Genomic DNA, 6,955 nt, shown 5'->3' on the forward strand with positions numbered 1-6,955 from the left:
TCATCCATTGCATTATAAGTAAAGTTTAATACATTTGTGTTCTTTCATTGTAATAAGACACCAAAAATATACAATCAAAATAAAAGACGAGACTTGTCTGCTCCGTCTTCTCAAAACCTGGCCATCGTACCTGTCTACTGTTGACCTGAGAATACAAGTTATTTTGAAAGAGAGTATCAGCTTTAAATCTGGTGAATTCATAAGTAATTTAGTGTCATTGTCTTGCTTATGAAAATCTGTTATGAAGGCCATGTAAACGTTTAAATGAAAATGTTGATGTATGTATGAAAATCCTAGAAAATCCCTTCTTTTCTATCAGTTTGAGATGTAGTTTTCTACCAAGACCCGAATGTTTTGTTTATGACAATGTAGTCTTCTACCAAGACCCGAATGTTTTGTTTATGACTATGTAGTCTTCTACCAAGACCCGAATGTTTTGTTTATGACTATGTAGTCTTCTACCAAGACCCGAATGTTTTTTTATGACTATGTTGTCTTCTACCAAGACCCGAATGTTTTGTTTATGACTATGTAGTCTTCTACCAAGACCCGAATGTTTTGTTATGACTATGTAGTCTTCTACCAAGACCCGAATGTTCTATAAGTAAAATGATAGTTTTTCCTTTCTATTGACTAGTACTAAAAGTACTTAGTCTAACTCATCGTTTATGTGAATATATCACAAAATAAAGTAAATAGGAAAAAGCATAATCATGTAAGTGTTATCCCTGGGTGACCAGGATTAACACGACATCACCGAAGCGAAAGATAGACCCTATGGACATCCGAAGAGTGTCCCCTCATCCTCTGTAGCGGCAGCAGGGTGGAGGGAAGGTTAGTCCCGATATCGATCTCTTAATACAGATCGTTAACCTAATGATCCTCCGAAGATTCACATCTCATCCACTGTTGCAACAGTTGGACAGAGGGATGGTTAGTCCCGTCACTGACTACTAAATAAGTAACAACCTTAGACATCCGTAGACGTTCATCGACCACTGGTGCTAATTAGTGGGGTTCGGAATGGTAAGTCCCGCCGAAATATCCCATTGAACCGGGATAGGAAAGATAATTTACACAGTAAGTACTAATAAATCATCCTCATAGTTCTAAGTACAAGTATATGTAAACATATTCATGTATCATGTAATCCTAAGTACGTGTACTCATGTATCATGTAAGGTATTGGTATAGACTCATGAATGAACTGACTCTTGTGTGATTCCTTGTAGTAGTAATAATGTTTGATTTCTTCTAACTATCCCTATGATAATTAACTGGAAAGTAAGTGGTTTTTCAAGTAGACTTATGAACCCTCAATACACCAGGGTGTGGGAAAACTGAATGAAGGATGAAAACTATAATCTCTATCATATAAATGAACATATGCGCATAAGTATAGTTTGATTCAAGAAGGTAAAATAATGATTTTGCAAGATATCTAGGAGTTTTGAACAATAATTAAGAATGACTTGATGTCATTTTAATAAACATTTCAAAACTAATACTTTTTTTATCAAGGTATTTTAAGATAGAAAACCACTTCATGTGTCACCTTTTGAAATATGTGAAATCTACTGAGTGAAAACATAGTTATAAAATACATAAGATTGATTAATAACATATTGTTTTCTACTTGTATTCCCCCCCCCCCCCCCATTAAAGCATTTAAAATCATTTAAAACATTGATTAAGGGGTATGAACTCACCTGTAGTTGGTGATTGGGATAAACTGAACGGTATAGGATTGCTAGGTGTCAAGCGAGGACTTGTACACACACTACGATCCTAATGAACATATAATCACACATATATGCACTCAATTAGTCTTAAGTTACTAATTGATAAAGCTAATACATCCTAGACATAATAAACACTTTATATAAGTGTCTTAAGCCCTAAGGATTGCATCTAAGCTATTGTGGGACAAGGCACTTGTGTTTAGGGTTCCAAAGGACCCCGTATATGAGTTTACTCCTCATATACTAACACACATGGAGTTTATGGTTGTAAACTCTTGAGTTTACGGCCGTAAACTCCCAACCATGGGTGTATTGTGTGTTTTGAAGTTCCAAATGATTCCTAGAATTATTCCAACTTGGTGGTTAAATTCTTGGAAGGGTTTAAGGTCTAGAAACACTCCTTAGAGGAGTTTACGGCCCTAAGGCCATTTCCTTTGGAGTTTACGGCCGTAAACTCCCTTGGAATGGTGTTCTTGTTGTTTTCAAGCCTCAAACATAGGTGGTATACGTTCTAGGCTTTTATTCCAAGCATATGAAGACATTAGGCACACTTTGGTGCCCTTCTTTCATGTTTACGGCCCAAGAACAAAGTCTTGGCCGTAAAATCACTTTGATAAGTGATTTTGATGTGCTTAAGGTCTTAGATTAAATGGGAGCAAGTCTAGATAAAAGTCTAAAGCTTTAGGTGCCTTAAAAGCACCATTTGAGTTTGAAATTGAAGTTTACGGCCTAAGAAACTCTTGTGCCGTGAACTCCCAAAATTGGGTGATTCTTGGTTGTTTTCTTGTCCCTAACACACATACATATGGGTCTAAGGCAGTTGCATAACACAAGGGTCGGTCTCGGCTTTGTTTCGGGGGTTTACCGCCCAAGAACACCTTGGGGAGTAAACTCCTAAATCTAGTGATTTAGCCTTCTAAATCATGTTATAACTACATATAAAGCTTTCTAACACTACTAGAAAGAGGTACTCACGATTTGGAATAAAAACCCGAAGATCCGTGAGAGAGAAAATGGCCTTTGTCTAGTTGGAAATGTGAATAATGAATGAATTTGGTTCAGAATTCTATTTATAGTCTTGAGATATTTTTGGCAGAAAATATTTTTATTCCTGTAATCATCTCTAATATAATAGAGTGTTGGAATAACAGTGTTGCACAAAACCCTAGTGCACCCACTCTCCTGATATTTCCTGAAGTGTAAACCCTGAATTACTTAGACTTACGCGAAAAGTCTAAAAATTAACTGTGACTGCTATAACTTCTATTGAAGTGATATAGCTTGTACAGAATGGAAATTTCGGGTTGTCACATTGTGATACAAGCGCATAATCGAAGAGATAAATTGGACTTAATATCCTAGTACCAAAAGATACTTTGCGGGACTAACCATTCCTAAAACCTTGTTAGCTACATAGGTCAATGCACATCTACGGATGTCAACGGTTGAGACCATTATAGGTATACTTTAAGGGACTAACTATTCCTACACCCAGCTGTTAGCAACAGAGGTAAATGTTGTCACACCCCGAAAACCGAAGGCGGAAACTGTCACACCCCGAAAAAAAAACCGAAGGCGGAAACATTTCCGGGGTTGACTCCACGTTGAGTATCAAATCCAATGCACATAGTAAGTAAAGTAAAACAACCATTACATTACATTATAAAGTTTTACAGTTGTTTCAAAAGTAAAGTTTGTACAGTTGTAATACATAGTATATAGACAAAATGAAACGGGTCTTCATGTACTCCATCTTCTGATCAAAAGAAATCTTCGGGTACCTGTTCTAACGCTGACCTGAGAACACAAGCAGTTTGAAAATCAGCATAAAGCTGGTGAGTTCATAAGCAGTTTTTGTTTGTGAACATGATTCGAGTTTCCTTTTTGTTTCTGAAATGTTGTATGCACCAAGAAAATCCCATATTTTCTTAATAGTTAGCTATTGATTCACAAATGAAAGGTTTGGTAAGTTTGTACACTGAAAACATGTTTATTCATGTGAAAATGTATAGTTGGTTATCTGACTGATCAAATTATTCTGTTTGTTTATCATGTGTTACCAAGAAAGTCCCATACTTTCCTTATTGTGTATTACAAATTGTAAAAGATATAATATTATCCAGTTTGTTACTCTTCTAATTAGGTAAGTGTTACCCAGAAAAGCCCCATGCTTTCCTGCATTTTGGTTACAATTGTAAACGATGTAAAGATGTAAAAGGTGTAATTGTGATTGGTTCCCACGTTTTCCCCAGGAAAGTTCCGTACTTTCCTGAATGTTAGATACAGTGTTGTGAAAGATGTAAAAGATGTAAAAGATGTAGAAAGTGATTCATTATTACTATAAGTAAATCTCTGTCATCCCAATTGCGAGTTCCATAACCATACAATAGACTAAAACCTGTGGCAATAAGTAGTCCACATGTGGCAATAAGTCGTCCACATATTTATGACTTTCGTCACCCTTGAACCATTTCGGTTCGGCTGTAGCTAGCAGCCAGGTGTGGGGTAGTCAGCCCCGTATAGATCTATACACTCAAGTCACGCTCTCTAAATACCAGAGATTCTAGTTATGGGTGTAGTCCTCCACTCGCGTACCTTGGTGGAGTGTTCTCCAAGGACGTGTCTCCAATTATACAGGATTAACAAATTTACTAGTAATAATAGAATAGTCCTCCACTCGCGAATAAATGTGGAGTGTTACTGAGGACAAAACAGTGTGCATGTATTATATTCAAATGTCGTATGTAATGCTTTTAACTGATAAATTGTGGAAAATCATTTGTGAAATATATGTAAAACATAACAGTTTAAAGACCTATTTCACAAATATATATTAAGTGATCTGCATGTTCAAATGGTTATCAGTTGTGGTAATCAGTAACAAAAGCATATGAATTAATAAACACACATCTGAAAACATGTTTTGAGTACAAGAATTCCCTTGTACTTTGCTTGTGTTCCCCCCCTAAAAACAGTAAAAACAGTGAAAAAGGGTAGGGGTATGAACTCACCGGACTCGGAAACGCGTCGGTTTTGAATGCTAGTCGTTGGTTCGGGGTTTGATTACTCGCGATGACCCTATGTAAAATGAAATAATGTCCATATATATACAATTAGGGATACATTCACTAATCATATGGAACATTACACTTCAATGAGGTTAAACACCTCAAAACGAGCGTTCGGAGTGACCCGGGTGACATCTTTGGATTTGTAATGACACTAGGGACTTGGGACATGAGTTTACTCCCCATAAGTAAACATTTTAAGGAGTTTACAACAATGGAACACCCACATACATGAGTTTACGGCCGTAAACTCATGTGGGTGAGGTTTTGGTGTTTTAAGGGTTCAAATGGACTTAGGGATTGCTAGGAATGATTATCTAGACACCTTGGAACACTTGGAATGGATCTAAAACATTTAAAGCATGAGTTTACGGCCACACTCATAGAGTTTACGGCCGTAAACTCACCAAGGCTAAGAAAAATTGATTTGAGCTATTTAGGGCAATCACATGTGATTCAAACTAATTTTCTAAGCATTGTTATGAATTTAGAACATCAATTAAGACATTTATTGGAGTTTACGGCCTAGAGGTATGTTCTAAGGCCGTAAACTCTCCTTTACTATTAAAAAAATAGTTTTTGGTGCTTAAAACAATCACATGTGATTCTAGAAATTTATACAAGCCATTTGAGTGTGTTTGATGCCTCTTAAACATTGTTTTATGAGTTTACGGTCAAAGGTATGTTCTTAGGCCGTAAACTCTCATAAATCATACTTTTGTTGTGTTTTAATCCTTCAAACCATTTTTAGATGCATCTAGATTTTACCACAAAGCCATATATTAAGTTTGGAAGCATTTGAACATGTTTAAAGGCCTTAAATCACCCTTTTAGAGGAGTTTACGGCCCAAGAGAGTGTCTTGGCCGTAAACTCTTCTTTGTTACACAAAAATCAAGTTTAAAGTGTTCCAAGTCTAGATTAGCAAGTCCAAGGTTCATGTCTAAGTCTCAACTAGGTTTTGGAAGGGTTAATTGGCTTAAATACCCCTTGTATATGAGTTTACGGCCCAAGAATGTTCCTTGGCCGTAAACTCACTTTTGTCCCTCTAAATCTATGTTCTACATGTTATAAATTCTTCCCTTTAAGCACTTAAGTCATATCTAGTGTCCAACTATGCAAAGGAAGGGTTTTAGGGCTTAAAAACCCTTGAAATATGAGTTTACGGACCATGAATGATCTATGGCCGTAAACTCATGAATGTTAGGTCTTATTCATGTCTTAAATTCGAAATTGGATGTCAAATATGTTATAGATTAAGGCTAGGAAGATACCTTAGAGATTAGAAGTCTTAATTTTTGAGTTTTGATCCCTTAAACTTGGATTAGGAGAGAGGTGGGAAATATTTAGTGATAATTTGGCCAAAGGCTTCAAATGAAGTCCTAAACACGTTTATATAGTGTTAAAATTTTGGACACTGTGGAATTCTACCCGATAACGGCGTTAGACGGGGTTTTTGGTCGTACCCGATTGAGTTACCGTAACCCGATATGGTAATTTCTAGAAATATTCCGATCACTAAAGTTGGGTGTTAAAATGATTTCTAAATGTATTAAGACACCCATTAAGTCATTTTAAATCAATATAAATTAATGACTTAATAAAAATGGCGAATATTGGAAACTAAATTGAGAATGACGTTTGGTTGATCGGATCGAATTACAAGTTGTGGTACAGGAATTGATATGAAATTTCGGGTTGTTACATTATCTCCCCGTTAGAGGGAATTTCGTCCCGAAATTCAAAGTTTAAAACACAAGACAAGATACAAATCATGGATTAGAATAGAGTTGTGGATATTTTTGTTTAATCGAATCTTCTCGCTCCCAAGTGAACTCCGGTCCTCGCTTGGCATTCCAGTGAACCTTCACCAACGGAATGCGACTCTGTTTCGTACGTTTGATATCTCGATCCATGATTTCGTTTGGTTCTTCCACAAAGTTAAGGTTTTCATTGATCTCGATCTCGTCTAAGGGAATTGTTATGGTTTCATCGGATAGGCACTTTTTGAGATTTGAAACATGGAAGACAGGATGAATGTTACTGAGTTCGTGAGGTAACTGAAGTTTGTAAGCAACTGGACCGATCCTAGAGAGGATCTCAAAGGGTCCAATGTACCTTGGATTAAGTTTCCCACGCTTACCAAA

Source organism: Lactuca serriola, chromosome 2 (genome assembly GCF_051521515.1).
Source record: "Lactuca serriola cultivar US96UC23 chromosome 2, Lser_US96UC23_V15, whole genome shotgun sequence".
Lineage (NCBI taxonomy): Eukaryota > Viridiplantae > Streptophyta > Magnoliopsida > Asterales > Asteraceae > Lactuca > Lactuca serriola.